The following is a 22269-nucleotide window of genomic DNA, read 5'->3' as shown; positions in this document are numbered from 1 at the left end:
TTTTGTTAAATTCTATAGGTTAAAAGTTGTATATGGACCACCCAGAGCTTAGAGTGATCCACCAGGTATTTTTCTGGACAATCAGAAGACTTTTGCCTCCAAAGCTCCTTGCCCACCCCATCCATGAGCACTGGATGTATTTCATAGAAAGTTTCACCACCTTTGCAAACAGCCCAAGCTGAAACTTGAACAGGAGAGCAGGTCTCACATTTGAGGTAATTTCATCACAAGGAAGAAAATAAATGTTTAGTTGAATCAGGAATCCAGGGATCTACCCAGGTCCAAATCATCACCAGAAAGAAAATGTGGATCTCTTAAACAGCTGGATGCACTCTTCACCAAATAACCTCTTTACTATTTTTTTTTAAAGAATATAACTGAAATACCAATTTCCTTCAAATTCATCTTTGAGTAGAGTGAACAAATTCTGTCACAGACTGTACAAAGAAAAATCCCTTCAGTTTGCCCTCAAAAGTCAGAGGAATAAATGTGTGTTTTCACACGTGCACCCAGTACCAACACAAACACAAAATGGGAAAATGAAGACAAGAACCATCAGAACTGGTAAAGCAGCTCTTTGAATTTGCTTTGATTGCAGCACAGGTTAATTCATGGATGCCCACTTCTCAGTGGCTTCTCAGGATCCAAAAATCTGAACCTAAACATGCTGTAACACCTGCTGCCAAACCTGCTCTGCAGCAAAGCCACATCCAGCATGGCCATTTCCCCCCAGAAAATGCTGTCCCAAGCCCAAATGTCTTTGGAAAAGGAATTTAACATCCATATTGAGATTTTCAAAGGGATTTTTTTCCATTACAACCAGTAAAGAACAGACTTCAGAGTAAAAATAGCTGTGAGCATAATGAAGCCTGGAAGAATCACATTTTCTATAATATTGCAAGAATCACATTTTTTATAACATTCCCATACAGTAACTCACACTGCAATAGAGACTGAAATTGTATACTTAATGCAAATCTGCCTCCTAGAGTTATCAGTATCAATATTCAGGTTATTAATAATGTTCACAAGCTTCTGCTGACTCCTGATTTCCCCAGGAGCACTCACCATGGCAGCTCTGCATGCACAGGTTTGGATTTAGGCACATTAAACCTCAAATTAAGCAAATATTCCTGTACCACAAACTGCACCCCAGGGCAAAGTTCCCCACAAAAACTAGTTTTTGTTCTTAAGTAGCCTAGCACAGAAATAGAGAAGTTTGAGGCTTTAATTTCAAACACTTAGAGCTTTTCCTGTTCCATCAGCACTTCTAGATGATAACAAATATTTAGTTAATAAATAAATCTTGGAGGTCATCTATAAAAAGATTATATATGACACAGTGCAAATACATCTAATGGTTAAAGTTTCTTATGAATTGATAAAACTCGAAGAAATATAATTTACTTTAAAAAAAAATTAATAACAAAAATATTTCTGCAGCAGCAGCAAGGATTCAAAGGCTTAATACAGAAAAAATAAATGTTCAATATATCTGAAGCCAGGAACATTTACTGCAGGGTCGTTCAGAATACAAATTTAAAAATATATTCCTAGCAGCACTCCTTTAAGCCTAGACACTGTATTTTGCTCACTCTCTCTCACACAATTAACCTGAGAAAACATTAGTGGTTTTATAATCCACCACGGTTTCTTTATGTCCCAATCTATTTCTTGCTATTGGCAGTGTGTGAGGCCAGTAATGCATGTTCAAAGGAATAAAAGCTAAATTTAGAAGCCCAAAGGAACAAACTGACAAGGGGAAAAGCTGCAGCTACAAGAGAACTCACAAGAACATATGCAATGTGCAACAACAGAGGTCATCCTTGCTGGAGTGAGTGGTAAAGAGGAGAGCAGAGCTTCTAAGAAATTTGATGCCTCAAGTTTCAGCTTTTGTGTTTTCCAGATTCTGCCCTGCATTGGTGTGAGACTCTGAACTTTGTAGAAAGTGTTAAAAGTTCTCTTCAGCTCAGTCACACAAAACAATCCTTTTCCAGCCCCAAAAAGTGCAAACAGCAGGAAACTGAGGAGAGAATCTGCAGAACCTGGAGCTGGAATTGGACAATGAACCCCAAATATGGGAATGGACCAAAACTTATAACAGTGTGAAAATTCATGAGTTGGGTCCATCTTGGGTGTAGCCTTGGCCAAGGTGAATCCTTTTAGGGTTTTTGATAAATCTCTGCTTTATTCCTTTAATTCTGTCCCAGGCATCCACTAATTCCAGGGAACATGCAGACTGAGCTGCAAGATATCCATTTTTCACTTTTGGAAGTTTTACACACATCACAGGATTTTTAAAATTAATTCCCTTATTTCAAGCTGTTCTCCACAGCTCATTTTGATGCCTAACTACCACCTCTCTTTAGTTTTCTTTTCTGTTTTCAGGTGATTTCTTGAAACATCCTCAGTTCAATTTAATTTGATTTCTGCTTTATATTCTCTTCATTTTCATACTAATACCACATCTCTGTATTTACTCTTCCCCCAGCTGCCTACATTATCTCTTTTATCATGGAATTTATCTCTTCATCCCTAAATCTACTGATTTTCTCTCTAGCTGAATTCCTTTTTGCTTTCTGTGATGCAGCCTGACTCTTTTATCAGCTATGCCATCACTTTTCTATCATTCTTCTCTCTCTAAAATGACTCCTGAGGGGCTGCAGACCTGAAACAGAGATCCCCTGAAGATGATCAGTGTCTGGAAAAGAGAGAAATTGCATTTTTTGACATCAAAAAACATCCTGTTTCAAGGCTCTTCCCTCTTACAGAACCAAAAGTTTCCCAGCACCTTGACAGTGCTCTGCTGTCACATTTGATATTCTTTTGGGGGATGTGAGGACTTGAAAATCTAAGCAGTTAAATGATGAGGGGTGACTCCTTAGCCTGTCACAGGGCACAGGAGGATCACAGGAGGCTGGAAGAATAAGGAAGGACTCAAAGAAAGAATCCTCCAAAGGCAGGCTGCATGGACATGTGAAAACCTGCCACTCAAATGGGCATGAGGGATGTTAAACATGAGCTGAGAGTGGAATTGCAGTGCACAGCCATGTGAAAAGTGTTCCCAGCTACAACAAAGCCAAAATCCAATAACAAGCCTCACAAGTGCCTTTAAAGAGAGCACATATCTGAGATCACAGTGAGTTATGGCTATAGCCAAAGTACAGAGAGAACCTCTTTTGATGACTTAAGGTACATATTAAATTATAAATCTATGGATGTCAATGAATATTTTCAGAAAATACCTTCAGTATCAATCAAAGCAGTGCTGCCATTCTGAAGGGATGTTATTTCTCAGCACTGAGAAGAAAATCACTCTTAATCCCCACCAAAAGCTTCCACAGCTCAGCTGTTAATCACTGTGTTGTGACATACATCTCTCTATATGAAAGGCTGAAGTGTTGAAAGAAAACAAAATAAAAATCACAGTTAAATGCATAGCTGAGCAGAGATCTGCTTTGAAATATCCCCACTTGAGGTCTAAACACAACTGCATTTGTCAGTCAGCTTTTTTCTCTTGTTTCATGGCACATAATAGCTAAGAATCCAATCCTTTCAGTTTCTCCTCTGGCTGTTCACTGTAAAATATTTCAAAATGTCACTCATAGTGAACTAGGGGTACCAAGGTATCACTTGCTGCAGGGCCCAAAATACCATTTGGCTATTTTCAACTTCAAAGCAGATTCATCTTGGGCACTGGGAACTCTTACCAAAAAGTTAGGGGCCATTTTTAGTTATTATAAAACCAGGAAACCTAAAAATCAAGTGAAATGTTCACCCAAATGTGCTGGGGAGAATGAGGCTCTCCCAAAGCCAGAGCTTGCCAAGGAGCCTGGAAAGGAAAGAAAGCCTTAAAAATATAATCACAGGCTTTGTTGTACACCATGGAGTCTGGTACATCAGGCAGAAAAAAAGAGAATTCCTCTCCAAAAAAACAGAGATTCAACTCCACTTAGAGCTCCACAGTCTGAAACATCATCCAGTCTACCCCAAAAGCCATTGAAAGTGAATTTTAATGATGCTCACACACACAAAAATTAAACAGCCTTAAAATAAAAGCCCCATTAAAACTGCTTTCTCTAAACTTGTGAAGACAAACAGTTGCTAATACTTCCTTTATTCTATTAAACATCATCCTTAGTTTCTTCATCTTCCAAAATCTGACCCAGACCTTTCAGGTTATTCCACAATGGAATAAGGCAAAGCACCCACAGCACATCATGTCCACACCATGAAGTTGTCACTGTTAAATACTACTGACATTACACTGCTGGTCACACAAATATTAATTATTGAATGAGAAAATGCATGGATTTTATGGTATATGGTTACTATTTGCTTCAAATAAATGTTTTAGTATTGAGTGTTTCAGAAAAGGAAAATATGTAATGCTACTCTAACGTAATTTAGGATATGGGATTAACATATTACCTAGAAAAAAACCTTATTTCAGGAGTTTTTGCAGCAATTCCTGTCCCCAGGATCCATACCATGATTCTGGTTTTGCCTCTCAGGCTGCAGGGTGCTTTTAAACACCCTGTGAATTGGGAGAAAAGTTTCTACTGACTATTCTTTCAAACAGATGAAAACAATTCCTGCTAGAAGACAATTTTTGATCCATGCATAATTACCCACAGCACTCCCAAGGGGTCGAGTCTCTAACACTAACAAAAAAAAATTACATCTGTTTGCTAATATTGATTGAGTGCATACATTGATTTTTGGGTTGATTAACTGACAAACTGTTGGGTTAGACAATGGAGAAAAACACTGCAGCTATTTTTCTACAACAATTGAGCAGCTACAATCCTATAATTTCTATCCATAAATTTATCAGGATTAAGAATAATTATCTTGCAACATCTTGACACGATTTCCCCACTGTGCAGACAATCTTGGCACACTTGCAGCTAAAACATCTCTTCTCACGTGGACTTCTGTGTCACCACCTGTTTTGCAGCTAAACCAAGGAAAAAGAAAATGGTTATTTACATGAAAAGCCTCCTTGAAGTCTCATGATGAATAAGAGGAAGATGGTGTTGCTTCTTTTTTTTTCCCTCTTTGCATTCAAGCTCCTTAAGGTATCGTGTTTTGAAGAGGCTTTTAACCTTCAGCTGGGGTTTCATTTCTCAATTCTCTCAAAATATTCTATTTATTCATGCATTATTGCATCCTCTGAACACACAGAGCTCCTGACCCAGTGATCAGCTACAACAGAGCTAAAAGGACTGTAAAAACTCCCTGTAAAGCTGCCTGAAAATTTCACAAGGATTCCCTGTGCTCCCTCCTGGAGGAATATCTCCAGATACAACATTGTGGTGAGCAGAGCTTGTAGCACAAATCATTCCAGCTGCAGCGCTTAAAAAGTACACACAAAAAGGAAAAATCAAAAACCTGCCACCAAATTTCAAACATGAAAAACTGGAAGGTGTGAAACTGGAAGAATTAAGGGTAGGGATAGAGAAATCCACTGTATCTGGGATTTAAGGCTGGCAGAGCACCCAGGGAAGCTGCAGTAGCTGTGACAGAGAAATATCAGCACACTAACCACTAAAACTTAAATTATTTTACCTGTATCCTTTCTCACCTACAGCACTGAACTACTCATCCAGCATAAAACCATGGTGCAGCTTAGGAATTTTTTTCCTACTTTTCCCTATCAGCCTCCCAAAGAAAGAAGCATAACCCCCTAAAAGCATGGTTTTTGTACATTCATAAATACTGAAAAGTTGATTTCTACCCTTGGGGCTGCCAAGAGATTTCAAGTGTGTGGTGCCTCTCTCACTTCATTTCACTTCTTTCATTTCATTTTACAGCATTACCTGTTCTCAGAGTGTCTCTTAAAGGTATTTAAGTTTCAGCATGCTTTGCCACAGCCAAGTGACAGCCTGGCAGAGGATTAGCTGTTCTCTCTGCTGGTTCTTTCTCCTCCTTGCAGCCCTCCTGGACCCATCTGACACAGGAATTCAAACACTGCACAGCAATGCAGGAAGCCATCTGCCCCTTCCTACCCCTAAACAAAGGACATGATCATTTTCAAAAAGCCCTTTCCCAAACCTGCCTGGCTGCTGGATGAGCAATCAGTGATGGGGAACTTCTGGATGCTCACAAAAGCATCAGAGAGCTGCAGAGTTCTGTGTGAAGCCCATAATTAAGCAAGTTAATGATCTGAGATGATGATCCATGGCAGAGCTGGCTTGACTTTATTTTGAACTGGCTTTAGGATTTGCAAAGAAATGTTTTCCATTAGTGGATAAAAGGCCCTGGTAAGTAATTTGTGCTTGCTGATAGATGTTAAATGGCCCTCAGAAAGCATATAAGAAGTCCCTGAAATGCTACAGATTATTACAGCCAGCACTTCTTCCAGCTCTTCCAACCAACAGCAAAAACCAGAGAATAATTTTAAGCTTGAAAGGGACCTTTGGGCTTTCTCTGATCAAACCCCTTACTTCAAAGCAAACAAAAGTTTGTCAGTCAGGACCCTGGAGCAGCATTTTCACTCCAGCCACATTCTGGCAGGACTGCAAACAGTGATGTGCACAAATCTCAACCATGGGCTTAAAGGCATGAGATTTTCAAACCCTAAAAGGGCTTTGCCACATTTTGTGTAGCCCTTACAGCCAAAAAACAGGATGTGGAGAGCAGCTGACATTTTTGCTCACACATTTAGCATCACTCAGAACTTCTAAAAGTCTTGAAAAGTCCCAGCTGTACCTCAGCCTCCCCCTGGGAGGTGAACTGTGCCTGTCCCAGGTTAAAAACCAACACAGCCACACTGCACCCACCCAGCAAAAATATCTGTTCTTTCCAAGGATTCATTTCTGTGCAGCATTTCTGCAGTGAACAAACACTCCTGATGGAAACTGTGTCAATGGTGCTGTTGAAAAATATTAGACCTGATTTTCCAACTCCTTTATGTTCTTTTTCTACAAAAAAAAAAAAAAAAAAAAAAAAAGAGCAGCTGTCAGGATTTATTTGCCATCTGATTGTTACCTCTGTGTTAATTTTTACTCCTTATTTGGCTTAGTTTTAAATTTTTGTTTCCACCTATTCTAGGTGGAAACATTGCCCTTTGAATAGTTATAATCCTGAGGCAGAATATAAAATAATGTTTTTTCTACCATCTCCCTTTCCCACCTGGATTCTCCTAAGCAGCCTTTACTTCCATTAGAATATTCATGGGGTATAAATAATAAAAAAAGCATGAAAGCTGCTGAGTGTAGGTAGAAAATTTACTCTCCTTGCTGGTTCTTAACTTTCACCTAACTTCCTTACAGCTGGTACAATAACTTGAAGCAAAATCTGTCCTTTGAGAGGAACTTCTAAGCAGCTAACAATGTACTCCATCTTCTAAATCCACACACTGCCACAGGATATTAATGCAACACTCCCATCTCTGATAATGTACACTGCTGCCTGTAAAGAGCAGCTAAAGAAATGTTTTTCAAAATTAAGCAAAGGAATTTTTTTTTTTTGTGCTTAAGCAGATAGGATGCACAGAAATTTTTAAAACAAACTTATTTCCAGGCTCTCCCAGGACAGTTCTCTCCCCACCAAACATAACCTATTTTCCAAAAGATCTTTCTCATTTACCTTTCATTAACTGAGTAGTTTTCCACAGGCTCTTTAATTTCCTTTGAGCCTCTACAGATATTGTGCATGTAGCAGACAAAGTCTTGAGTTAAAAAACCCAAAATCACAACAGCAAGAAATTAATATTTATGTTCTAAAAGCTGTGGCTCATTATTAGACAGTGTTTCCCCCCAAACTGTTGAGGTTTATTTTAGTAACTAATCAGCAGACATATATTGCCTCATAAAGCATAATTAATCTGCATAATTAATAGTATACACTGCATTCCTGAAAAAGAACAACCCAAGGTGCATTCACTAACATTCTGTGAACCATTTAAGCATAGACCCTTTTTCATTGTAGGTTTGCTATTTATAGAAACAGGAATTGAAATAACACAGCTTTGTTTGAAGTTTAATGGCTCTGGCTCCTCTACTAGCCACAGAGTTTTCAAAGCAGCTACCAAACACTTTAATGAAGATCTGAAAGAACTGGAATATTTCAAAATTCCTCTTTCTGAACTTATTTTGCTTCATGAAACTTTGATCAATGTACCCTCTTCAAAGTCCCAAAGCCTGGCTTTCAGAAGTAGCTGTTAGCAATTTACTGAGGTTTTTTATGTTGTGGATATTCTTCCTGGGAGATTTTGGAAGTTGACTGTACATCTAATTCACAAAACTTCCTTTGCAAGGCTGCTGGTGAATGTTTTTGCCACGTTTGACTCTTGCCTGGCAGATCCAGCACAGCAGGACATGCTGTTTAGTAAGTTAGTCATCTTGAACATCTTTGCCTTCCAGAGCACAGAACATTAAGCTAAACTGAGCTTGCACTGAAAAAGACACCAGGGTTTCACCAAAAGAGTTTTATAAGATGCAGTCAACACTTCACATCATTTGTCCTTTCTTCAGCTCATGTTTTCACACTATATTGCTACAACACAATCAGTCACCCACACCTATTTTTAAGCCACCCAGGTTTAGAACCAAATGACTCTTCCATTTCTACAGACTCTCTTAAACATAGCAACAAGCAAGTGTATTATTAATTCATTCCAATAAAACAAATCTGCTTTCAAAGCAGTGACCCAAATTAATCGGGTAAATGGGAGAGAATGGTAAAAAAAAAAAAAAAAGAGAAACCAAAACCACAAGATCTGCAATGGGTTTGTCACTTCTTCTAAATGCTTTGGGCCAGCCATGAGGCCTTGTCTGACCCAACTGGGCTGATTAAAGTCCCCAAGGCACTGAATTTGACAGATTTAGCACAATTCTGGCAGCTCTGCTATGCCCCAAAGCACTCCAAGATGCCCCAGGTTCAGGTTAATATCCATCTGGAGAGAACCATCCAGCTATCCTGCTCCATGCCACCCAAGAAAGAAAGGCAACAAACCCCAACCATCCTTGTTAGCAAGGTTTTGGGTTGTGTTTAAGTGTTAGAGCTAAAATATTTCATTTTGTAGAGTCCCAAACCCATCACTTATTGTGGGTTGTGTTGGCAAGTCCAGGTTGCTCACAGTCCCATCTCCTTGTTCCTGTTTTTCACCCCCCTCATTGTACAAAATTTCCTCTTCCAGTTTGAAACCATCACCCCTTGTCCCAACACAACATGCAGCCCTAAAATATCTGTGCCCACCTTTCAGCCACCCCTTAGGTACTGAAAGGTTTACTGAAATTGAGTTGGGATCCTACATTTGTACTGCAGTACAAACACACATCATTGCTAAACCTTCAAAAACACATTATTTGAAGTAAAGCTGCAGTTTGTAATTAATATGAGCACTTACATCAACAAAAACACATAGAAGGCAATGAGAAAAATCCAACAGACAAAAGACTGAGCAGCTTTTTCCTCTTGGGCTTAGTCTTTAATAAGAGAACCAGTCAATCATTCTTTGAAATTCTGCTATCAGGACGAACAGAGCATGTCTCCAGGAAATTTAGGATGATGGTGTCTGGAAAACAAACAAAAAAAAAGAGCATTTCCAAAGCATTCATATCTCCATCCAGCATTTAACAGATGCCTTTACAAGCCTTGAGCTGCAAGGATGGAACAAGATGCTCTGTGCATTATTCCCTCACCTCTCCTGTTGAAATCCCTGCCTGTGTTCATACAGGTAACACAGATTTTATGTTCTTACACTGAAACAAAGGGGTTGAAATACAATGGTAGCTTCTGCAATGTTTATACCTCAGAGGAAGTTCTGCTGCCTTGAGGCAGAAGCAGAAGTAAAATGTGGTTTAACAACATTTAGTATTTGCTGACCATTAAACCATTCCACCCACCACAAATTCATATTTTTGAGACTTGGGCCCAGTGTCCTCATCGGTTTCAGCACCAAAAGTGGGCTGTGCACAAGTAAAAATATACAAAAAATATGAATTACTAAATTATTCCTAGTCACATTATAAAGTTTTAATGGTTTTTGATGGTTCAGCAGGTCATTGTTGGACTCTAAAGACACTGAAGATTCCTGTGCAAGTCAGCCTCAAAGGCAAATCTTCCTTGCTAATCCAAGTGAAAATAGTGAGGGGCAAGAAGAGACAGAAATTTCAATGTAGAACAGAGGACAGTGTAGAATAGAATGGACAAGACTCCATAACATAGTTCTAATTATATTTATTCAGAAATAATGCAGGTATTTAGAGTGATAACAAAATTACAAAGGCAGCACATTGCAAAAAGCATTTCCACAGCTATTGCAGTGTTCCTTCCCAAGATGAATTAACATTGGCATCGCATTTCTGAAGTCAGGGATGTGGAATCATGAATTCACCACCACCAAGACAAGAGATGCTGCACACATTTTCAAGGAACAGTGTTAAAATTGTGGCCAAAAAAGCAGCAGCATCTCTTGTTTGCTATTTTGAAGTTTTGCCTCATCCTATCAAGGAAGAGCAACACATGATTTTATTTCCTCCTAACCCAGGCAGCTCAAACTTGCAATGAGAAACCCTGTCATGGCTTATTTACAGGTGGGCTGCACAGAATTTCCCCTGCCAAAATTATCCAGCAGGTAAGTGAATAATTTGGAAAAGCATCTGGCTCAAAGTCAGCAGGTTTGGCAGGCTGATGTCAAATCACTCCTAAACACATCAGGGTGTTTCAAAATAAGGCAGAGCAGTGGGCAAACTGTTCCAGCTCAGCCAGCTGTGGCAGATGGCAGCATGCAGGATGTCTGCAGCCTGCCAGATCTGTGCCTTCATCTGGAGAGGCGTGGCACAAAACCATTATTTCCTTCCCCATCACCATCCTTTTCTCTTTATTCTTTCCACATCCAAATCCAGTAAGGGTTAAACACATTGAGGTGTGAAAAAAGACCCAGCCAGATAGTTAAATACCTCAGTACAGAGTTATAATACGTATTTTCATCATTCTCCAACAGAGATAGAGCATCTTTGAGGGGAAAAAATTTACAAAAACCAAGGTGGGTTTTCTTGTCTAGGACAACTTGCTTCTGGAAATCTGCTTTTGGAAGCCTTTTGAATTTCAGCCTAGGGTTTTAAATTTACTTTCTGAACTCCTAGTTCTGTTCCCTATTGCATCCTGCAAAAGAAAATTAATTGTTTTAGAGGAAAACCAAAACAAAACATCCCCAAGAGCTCAAAACTTTTTGTTGCAACAGCATTGCCCAGAAATTTGATAGCAAAACCCAGGAAAAGCAGCACTGCCACACACACACACACACACACAAAAAGTATTATAAATTAACACAGAACTTCTCAAATTGGAAGGATCATCAGGCCAAACTCCCTGCTGCTTTCAGAACCACACAAAACTAAACCACAAAAGTCAGAGCAGCCCAGACACTGAATTCTGGTTTTATTCCACATTTACACTGCACATCTGTACAGAACTACTTCAGCCTTGAGCAGAGGACAAAAAACTCCAGATATTGACTCCAGAGACAGAAACTTTGTAGCTAGAGCCCAAAAATTATGCTCTTTTCCAATTTTAATTGTATTTTTCCCCACATGCACTCAAATGATGCATATTTCTAAAATAAATACTGTAAGATTCCAGCACAGCACTGATGTATTAAAAAAACCCCACACTTAGAACCTTTTAGGTTCTCATTCCATGGTTCAGTATATTGCAGTACAGATTAAAAATTATAGAATTAAGAGGGATAATAAAGAAAGAAAAAAATTCAGTCAGCATTGAGTAGTTACCTCCCAGCAGAGATTTTCAGCTTGCATCCCACACAGCTGGTGCCAACAGCTCAAGAGGGACTTGGGTAAAATGAAATTTTTCCAAGGATTTGTGTACTTTGATGTTAACACAGCTGTAATATTCTAATTCTTCATTCCTTCTTTTGAATGTCTGGGAGCAGCCACTTCTGTTTGATTCAGAAATTGCCTTAAAGAAAGAGGGAAAAATACAAAAAAAATAAAAAGAGACTAATTTCATTGTAATGGAGAGCAGCACTTCAATCTGATGACTTTCAACTTTCACCACCCATTTACTGCACACTGCACCCAACTGCATGGGGAGGTTTAATCTTGATTTTACAGCATATCTCATGAATATGTCCTTTTTTAATGAATTAAAAAAACAGTAAATTGTCCAAGTATTTTAGGTATTTCTCCTGACTCTTCAGGAAATGCTGTAATATTTGATTACTTTTCATATTTATGTTTTCCTAATGGTGGTTTATCTGCATATAAATCTCTACTGGGGGTCTTCTATTGGGTTCCAGGCATGCAACTGCTCAGATTTGGTCTAAGTAAAACCCAAATAACATCATCCAAAGGACATTTCTCATCTAATGATTCCTGACTAGTCATGATAAATTATAAAAAGTCACAAAACAAACTGACTCTAGGAGATTGGTGTCAAACAGCAACATTAACTGCACTTGTTGCCACATTTATTTGGCAAGGCAAAAGAAGAAGCTGGATGCTATGTTCTCAACATCCTCTTGAACATTTGTTGTGTCTTTCCCCCATAAAAATAAAAGCAATAATAAAATTATTATAAATAAATAAAACTAAATAAATAAATAAATAAATAAAATTTATTTAATTTATCTAAATAAAAGTAGAATCAGCACTTCCATTGCCTCCCACAACTTAATCTAGCACTTTTATTACCCAAAAAATGGATTCCAGCAAACAGCACCAATATCCTAATGCAGCCAACATTCCAATTTCTCTTTTTAAACCATCAAGAAAGATAAATCTAATATTTCTAAGACCTAGAATGTTTTTCAAGTTTCTGTAAAACTTACAAAATCAATAGGTCAATAGGATATGCAAAAATTAGGAGTAAATTAGTAAATTATCTTCTGGTAATTATCTTCTGGTAGTAAAATTAAAGTAAATTATTAGTTAGTAAATTATCTTCTGGTATTTCAGTAGCAACAACAAATAAACTGAAAGAATTACAAAATGAGTTGTTTTGTTTGGAAAACCACCCCAGTGGAGTCCTGGTTTCCCCAGTAACCTAACAAAATTCTATTTGTACAAAGACATTGTTTAAAAAACAGATTTTTCTTAGAATTTAACAGACTGTACAGCATTAAGTGATGGAACTGAGTGAGAGGGGATGACTAGAATAATATAAATACATTTCTTTCAGACAATATTAAAACTTCATCCCTATCCCTCAGGGCCATATTAAAAATACTCAGGAGACCTTTAATCTACAAATAGTTTATCAAAGTCACCAAGTTTCAACAGAGTAAAAACCTTTCCACAGAACAAGCCCCAGTCTGCCTTTCCTACACACTTATATCTGTTACACAGGAAACATGAGCAGTTCTGCACCAAATTTTACATTCTAATTAATTCCAGCTGTATTCACCTCCAGCATTTTGGAAAGCAAGCTCACTTGCAGTCTCCTGGAAAAGCTTTTTAGAGATATGCAAAGTCTCTCAAAACCTAAGTGTTGGGCTAATCCAATAAAACACCCAAAGCATCCCAACTAAACAAAAAAAAAAAAAAAAAAAAAAAGAGTTTCACGCTGAAAATTCCACCTTGCTGATAAACAGCTAAATTTGACTTGTGTCAATAATTCACAGCATTATGCAGGAAATAGTTTAAAAGTTCCAGGGTTTTTATAAACTCCAAAGAAAACTATGCCTTAGTATTAGAACAAAATGTTTGCTTTTATTTTTCAGCCTCTTTTCCCAGTTCCCTCTGGGTGGGATAAAAATATTTCAAGCCAAGCTGCAGTTAGTAACTAATAGAACTGTGCACAGCAAAGAAAAACAGAATCATTAAAATACATCTAGCTGTAGAGATCCTCCAGAAAGCAAGGATCTATCAAGAGTCAGAAAGTTCTGACTTCAAAATGAAAGCAGAGCTGCTTTACACAAACTTTATCTTCAGCAGAAATCCAAACTATCATTGCAATACTCCACTTTTTAATTCTATTATTAATGCTGCTTTCTTTGTGCTGTTGAACACTCACACCAGAACCATGGACACAAACTGGAAATTGTGATAAAAAATTTAAGTGCATGAAGCTGGAGTTTTTCTGGAAGTGGCTTTATGAACCCATCTCAGCTCTCAGGGCTATTCCCAACAGGCTAAAATACTGTCAGTATTAGTCAGAAAAATTAAATTAGTCTTTACAAAACCACTTTGATATAAGTTATTCCAGGGCTCATTAGCTAAATCCTGAACCATTAAAATGCTTTAGTAATGACAGGGAAGGAGAGAGACAATTCACAATTGATTTCCATGCAAGCTAAATTAAATTACATGGAGTTATATGTCTAGTTCAAAAAGGGCAACAACAAGTCAGTCCTGTCTGCTTTAAAAAAAATAAAAATTCTGTAATCTCCACTTCCTACAACAGTTTTCCAGTTTCCATAGAGAAAATTCCAACTGATTTGGTCAGGCACCTAGGGCATTGATAGAAGTTTGTAGAGATGGTTTTTTGGGGTTTTTTTTTCCAGCATCCATGCACTTGGCTGCCTTGAGATTTGTTACTTTTGAAAATATTTCCCTGACAGTGCTGGATCCCAGAAATCTGGGATTTTTTTTTTTTTTTTTTGAGCTTTTTGTGCTTTTTTGCACTGACCCCCAGCAGAACACTGCTTTTGACCTGAGGCTTTGGAGAAACTTCCAAATTTGAGTGATGGAGTTAAAACCACAGGTGTGTAGTTAAATAGAAGTGTGTGATTTCACATGGTGAAGGGTTTTAAATCTGAGGTTTTTATAATATAGTAATGGGTATGGGACAAGATGGAGAATTTTGGTTGATGCCTGTTTCTGTCTTCTTCCTTCTTCTTCATAATTTCAGGCAGTAGTTTCTGTACAGTGCTGCACTGAGGGTCACAGGAGTTTGGTTATTGGGTCAAAAGTATAAATAATACAGGTGTTAATTCTCTATTGGATTGTTTAGCTTTAAAAACCTTTATAACTAGCTAGTTTTTGCTTGCTTTTAGCTGGTAGCTAAAAGTGTGGCAGAACTCTGTACTTTAGATAAAATTAATAAACAACCAAGCCTGAACATGAGAAAATTCATCTCCTTTGTGTTTTTAATCCTGATTCTGAGTGAAGGCAGAAGTAAGGGCCAGGAGCTGCTCTTTGGATATAGTTGTAGATCCCTTTCAATTCAGAATATTCCATGAGAATAAAAATTGGGAAATGTTTTAGACAGGGGTATCTTTCTACATTTAGTGCTGATCAATATCTTATCCCTTTTTAAAAGTCAGGAAGAAGCAGTAGTAGCTTTTTATATAAATGATAAAAGACCATCCCTGTGCACAATTTACTCATTCTCTCCCATTTCTGTCACTTTGGAGCTCACTAATGTTTAACCACAGGAAAATACTGCAGAACATTAAAAGCTAATAGAAACTCAAGTCCATTTCTCCATGGCTAAGTTTACCTGAACACAAAGAAATCCCTTAACAAGTTTGGCTTTGCACAAAAAAACCACACAAAATAGTTATTTCATATTTTTATTTCAAATTACAGAAGGCTTCCCTTCAGGAGAATCAGTGTAGCACTGAAAGTTGGGCTCCAGTCACTGTTTATCAGAACACCTAAAAATTACCAAAAGCAGGTCCTGAGCTGGGAAGTGACAGAAATAACATGTATGCAAACTATTGCAATGCCAAAACAATGACTTGCCATCTAACATGTGCCACACAACTCAACACCCAAACTCCCTTCCAGACCCAGCTTTCCATCAAACCATTTCTAGCTCTACAGCAACCTGCCCCCAGCAGAACTCACCAATGCAAAGTCTGAACTTCTAAAATTCAGTGGACACAGCCACAAGATGTTGGATGATGAGCTGCTGTTGGTTGGCATGGGCACAGGAAAAAGTCTGCTGGTCAGGAAAAATCAGAAGAAAGAGAATCAGGAAAAGAGAATGCTGCTGGGATCAGGGTGTCTCCAACTCTGCCATCACCAGCAGCCCCCAAGAGCCCAGAAAAATTAAGGGCATACAACAAGAGTGGAAAGGAAACACACACTGTACCAGTGAGACAATTCTTGCCAATTTTCAGTAGCTCAGAAATTTAGCAGAACAGAGCAGCCTCAGAGACTGAATTTTGCACAAGAGACAATTTGGACTGCATGTTGCACTAATTACAAAACTGTTATTAGCACTGGAGAAATAATCTGCCAGTTGGACAGCCTAAGCCCACAATAAAGTGCAAATGTGTGAAATAGTCAGCTCCAGAGCACAAGGGGCAGCATAAACATTGCTGCTGTTCTGGAATGGTGCAGCACACTCCTGGAAATTAAACTGACTAGAGAAAACATTCAGCCATCCATCTGAAGGAAAAAAAAAAAAGAAAATATGTCCTTTCCCACAGAGATGTGTGACTTTGTTCTCCAGGAGGATTTTCAGACTGTCTTAGCTTGTGATTAATCTGAGCAGATTAATTTGATACTAGGTTTTTGATCACCTGGAATCTCCTCAAGCCAAAGTCTGCACACAATGCACTGCTCTGCTCAGTCCTGAAAATGGATTTGTTCTGGTACTCATAATAGTTGAGTACAGAAGCAAACCTGGTGCCTTCCCCTCCACAAACAAAGTAGGGTTCAGAGGAAATTAGGAGTCAAGAAGCTCAAGCTTTTGCTGTAACCTATGTGACACCCCATAAGTGTCATCTGGAGAGGAATCAGAGATGCATCCCAAGATGAAAAAGTGAATTTTTGGCATGGCAGGAGCAATTCCATACTTTAGAGTGCATTTATTACACTGTATGTTTACATACTATACTGAAGAAAGTTCCTATTACACTCTCATCTTTCTAATGCCTGGAGCCAAACCATAAGGTCAATAGCTGTGATACAGATCAAACCCAATTAGGCTCCCTGCAGGTGGTGATTTTCCCTGCAATGTACAAGAAACAGTCCTGTAAATAAAGATGCTTTGAGACAGAATCTCCTAAGAGCACATCTGTCCAGCTGCTGCTTTTTACCACAACTCCCTTAAGTAAAAAAATCACTTGGCACACTACATCTTTCTTTTTAAGCAAATATATTTCTTTATTTAATCTGCTAAAAGCATTTCTGACCTACAGTTAGTGGGCTCTTTGCACTTTTCCATGTTCCTTCTCCTTCCAGTGCAGCACCAGTAACTCCATAATAACACCTGCTTCAGTGACACAGATTAACAATTATCTCTTCACCAACAGAAGCCAAATTTTTATAGGAAGAACATATTCCACAAGGCTTTTATTTAAAGCACTGGCATAGAAATAACCTTGCACTGATGAGAAAACTGGACAAAAGACAAACTCCACAAAGTGTCAGGAGTAAGAGGTGAGGGAACAACTTGCAATGCTTTGATTTCTAATTAGAATGCAAGATGCTTGCAGCAAATTGTACAACTGAGATGGTCAATTAAGAGTGCTGTTATTGTTCTTCCACTGTAAGACCCCCTCAACCTTGCAAAAGACAGAAAATCATTACAAAATTGTTAATGCTTCAGTGTCTAGGTAGCTCTCCTTTGGAGAAGAAAAAGCTTATTTATATCAAAATACAGATACAACTAGAGTTATTTTATCTTCTGGTTTCCAAGGAGACAAGTGACCTCTATAGACTTCTCCTAACAAGTGCATCAAAGTCACATCATACAAGCAAAGCCATGAAAGCCACAGAAAGTAGCTCAATGCAGAGAAAATCTGCTGCTCAAACCTGAAGTTTAACAACTTGGGTAGTTTGCCAACACAGCCCCAAGGTTCATTTTAACAGAGCATTCTCTGTAACAGACACCACCAATCTCTACCTCAAGGGAAAATAACAGGCAGGAAAGGCTCCAGTATGGAACAACCAACAGCAGGGGCAATAATTTAACTCTAGCAAATGGGGCAAACCTTCCTGAGATCCAAAATCCATCCTTGCCCAGCCCTTCAGCAGCACCTCAAACAACATTTATGTTGTATCAGCAATTCTCTATTTAAGCATTGCAGAATCTCAGGAGGATTCTGCTTTCTTCCTCAGCCAAGCTCAGGAAACCTCCTGGAGCCCACAGTACGTATAATCACATTTTCAATGCCTTCCTAATCTACAAAAAGCAGATTTGTTTTGGCAAAGTGCACAGTTAAAGAGATTCACTGTCTTTCCCCCCGTCCCTATTGAGTGTTATCAACACACTGGGGAAACACTGAACCAGATTTTTCTTGGAAAAACTGCTTCAAGTTCCTCCAGTTGAAGTTTAACACCCAGCCCCAAGCACCTCACACATTTTGGCTTCCCTGTGTGGCTCACTCTCATTTTCCTGCTGTTGTTCTTCCATGGATTCACTTGAGGCAGGATTCTGTAGAGCTGACATGGAGATGGTGAGCTGCAGGAGCAAACAGCAAGCCTGGGGTAACTTATGACTAATTTCAGCCTGTCCTAATCTAGCTCAGCTGGCAGCAATAAAATCAAGTAAAAATAAATTTAAAAATCATTACAATATGTGAAAACCCTAGACAGCAGTTCTGCATTGCAATTGTGCAGCAGATTAATGGGCTCTTTGTGGTATTTCCAAAATCAGCTTTAGAGCCCTGTATTACTAGTGGGGTAGGTCTGGGAAAGTGGCCTTGAGAGACTCATAACTGTTGATAGCAAGTTCCTAAAATCTACCTGGGCACAGGCTAACCAAAAATTCAAGAAAGGTGATGAGAAAAAGTTTTGATTCAGGAGATAGAAAAATAAAAAAAAAGCTGGAGGAAACTGTTATTTTAGACCTGACTAATGAAGTGTTTGAGAATATAAATGTGTGAAGGTGTTTTGAATGAGATCATGAGAGACAGTGCCAATGATTCTGCAGGAAATAAGAAGTGAGAAAAGCTGAACAGGAGCAAGACAGCTCCAGGTCAAACTCACAGGTGCATCAGACAAAGCTCAATGCTGACAAACAGGGGAAAAAAAAATGTGTAATGCCAGAATTGGGGGTTGCAGTGTGAAATGGATTTGTGGAAAGACACAAATAGCAACAAGAAACATAAAAAACTAGATCTAGGCAAATCCAGGATTTCTCCAATAACACAAATTGCAAATGCAAAACTCCCCAAACACTTTCAATACCTGTTTTGCTTCATCTTCAAAGAAGTCTAAGAGATCAGATATTGAGCACAGCTGGTGATAAGAGAAAACAAAATAAGGGAAAGAGTTTAAAATAAAACCAGCAAAATCCCAACACCACACAAAACTCCAACACACACAATGGTATGGGTATCTTGCTGGAAAACAGATCTAGTTGTTCTACTCCCCTTGATCCCACAGCTGAAAAAACAAACAGAAGAGGAAGGAACAGAGAAAACCCACAAGGCAGGAGCCTGGTGAATGCTCAGGTGCAGAGTTTTCAGCCCCTACCAACTCCACAGCAGAATTGTCACTCAGGTTTCTTATTCACTGCTATTTGTGATGAGTTTTAGGCCACCAGCTGTAATCCAGGCTTCTTTCTGCTACAGAATTCTACATTTTCACATCCTTTTGTTGCCATATACATACTGCTCTATCATATTCTACCCCATGACCAGTCAAGCATGTCTTACACTCTCATTTGGTTAGTAATTCTCTCCTTCCCAACTGTTTGCATGAAGGGGTCCTTCACTTTGTATAGGACAAATAGAATCAGCACTCACAGAAATTTATTTTTAGAGAAAAAAGTGCTGAAGTTACCACTTTTGTGCTTCCCTGCCTCAGAGGTTCTCTGGGAAATTTGCACAGCTCATTCACAGAGCATCTCCCTGTATCTCATCACAGGGATAGAAAAGAAACTGAATCAGAAATCAAGTGTTGAGCACTGCCAGCCCTGTGCTGGCTCTCCCTTCTCCAGCCTCACCAAATCACCAGGCACAAGGTGGCACAGGCATGCAGCATCCCTCCACAAGCAAGATGAGAGGGGATTCTCCAGAATTTCTGTGCTGATGAGCATTTGAGGATACAGAAGGTTACATAAATAGAGAGATGGAGGTAGATAAGAACAGATGTGACAGAGATTGACAAACACATTTTGGGGTACAAGTCTCACAGCACAGGCAGCAGAAAGCCCTAGGCTAGACTTTATTAAAGTAAATCACACAGCATGGAGAAAGGCTAAGCAGGGTTATCAAACCTTCTCCTTTCATCACCAAAAAAAAATAAAAAGACTGCAGCTTACAATTTAAAGAAAGGTCTGACTATTATGAACCTTAGCCATGGAATTCTCACTAAAACTGCTGCTGTTACAAAAGGTCTTCTCCTTCCTGCTGGCAAACAAAGCATCAGACTGGGTTCAAAAGTCCTCAAACTAAAAGCAAAGTAACCACAGTGTGTCATAGAGCTAGAAATCAAAAAGCTGCAGTATAATTTGGCTGAGCTCTTCAGGCCCATGCCCTGTGTGATTTATCAATAAACAGGTGAGTTCTATTTGCATCTCAATTTGAGGGAAGTAAAGGACCTACTTTAGCTGCCATAATGTAAATTTATGATGGAATTGGCTATTTTATCTCTCATCTGTCATAGGACAGCTCAGGATCCCTGCAGCAGAAAGTCTTCCAGTGCCTCACAGCTGCTGGGTGTAAGCACTTAGCTTGACATCACTGAGCAGCATCTTCCTCAAACACCAACCTGCTGATCTTCCAAGGCACCAGGATGCTGGCAAAGCATCAGCACTCAGAACATCTGGAGCACTCCAGGAATCTCAGGTGTTGCCAGCTTTCTTTTACCCTTCTCCTTGTACCTTTTAGAAAAGAGTTTAAAGCTGACAATAACCAGGTGCCTGCAGTTAGCCTTGATATAAAGCATTTCCTGAAATCTCCTAATAAAACCAACACAAAGGTCATGCAATTCTGGTAAGATCTCATTCTGCTGAAAGCTCAAGATCTTAAAACTGATCCTGAATTTTCCATTGCTGGTGTTGTATTAGCAAACCGTTTATAGATCTACTCTAATCTGGGTTTTCTGCTCCCAATCTACTCTGAGAACATCGACTTTCCAACCTAAATTCTGCTATTTACAGGTAGGATATTGCCTTAAATTCACAAAATTGATAAACTTAGTTTTTTCAAGAGAGAACATATTTTATAAATATCCTTCACCATCAAAAGGGATAAATATTTTTAAAATTCTACCATTCAAATTGTTGAAGAAACACACTTTGGGCAGCTGCCTAGAAAAATCACTTCCTGAGAAGTGTTTGCACCAGTGGAAATGTGCTTGGAGTGTATTTAATCTGCCTGAAGAATCATGTGTGCAGCTCTTTGGATGAGCTGGTGGTGAGGAAGGCTTCACCACACACATCCATCCTGGCTCACTGGGATGGGAGCCAGGCTTTCCAAGAGATCCATGGGGAGATCATAGCAGGCTGACACATTTTTCCAGAGAGCACAGCACACAAAGTACTCCCTGTGCTGCTCCTAAAAAGAGGTTTTCCTTGAAAAAATCTAACCCAAAGGGAAGGTGGGGGTGGGTGGAGAGCTTGGACCTTTCTCCTTACACTCTGAAAATGTAATTGCACAGGGAAAGGCTGCACACAAACACTGCTAGTGCTATTAGTGAATAGGACATCCTTCTGTCAAATAATAACCATCCAAAATGTGTGCATGTAGATTGAGTTGCTTATGTAAATTGGGTTTTCCAATCAAAATTTTAGTTATGATTTCTCCTGCTGAGGTATAAACTTGATTTATCTACCAAAGTAAGCACAGCATATAGAAAGCACAGAAATTAACAGTTATATAATTCAGGTCAAAGGTGTCAAGCAGGAAATCAGAAGTCCAGAAAACAGAGTAAAGAACTAAATTCAGTAATCCACACACAACTGCCTGAAGGCTGTGAGGAAGAGCAGGTGGACTAAATACTACTAAGGATCACCACAGGAAGGCCTGTAAACCTAGAATTGTTTTTGGATTGGACCTCTATTTTGGACAAAAATTACTTGGCTGGCTACCTAGAGGATCAGATTGGTATCACCTGGTTAGGCTTATTATTTGGAATAAGGCTCAGGCTATGTACAGGGACCAGGAAAGCAGGGACTAAAGCCCTAAGATGATGCTTGACTCTAGCAATGATAAATGAGAAAAAAAGCTCTCTTTATATAGGAATTCAGAGCATATTTAAGCATTGCTCCAGCTGGATATCTTACAGAGGATGGTATTCTGAAATGTAACTCAAATACTCAGTTTCAACCAGAGTAAGAGATATATCTTTCTTCCATCTGACACATTTATGGTGTAAGCACAAGTTAATGATTTATTAATGATTTATAATTTAAATGGAAAGTGCTAGTCATGTGGCCAGGGATATATTAAAGGAT

This window comes from Oenanthe melanoleuca, chromosome 5 (genome assembly GCF_029582105.1).
Source record: "Oenanthe melanoleuca isolate GR-GAL-2019-014 chromosome 5, OMel1.0, whole genome shotgun sequence".
Classification (NCBI taxonomy): domain Eukaryota; kingdom Metazoa; phylum Chordata; class Aves; order Passeriformes; family Muscicapidae; genus Oenanthe; species Oenanthe melanoleuca.
This window is presented reverse-complemented; position numbering follows the sequence as displayed.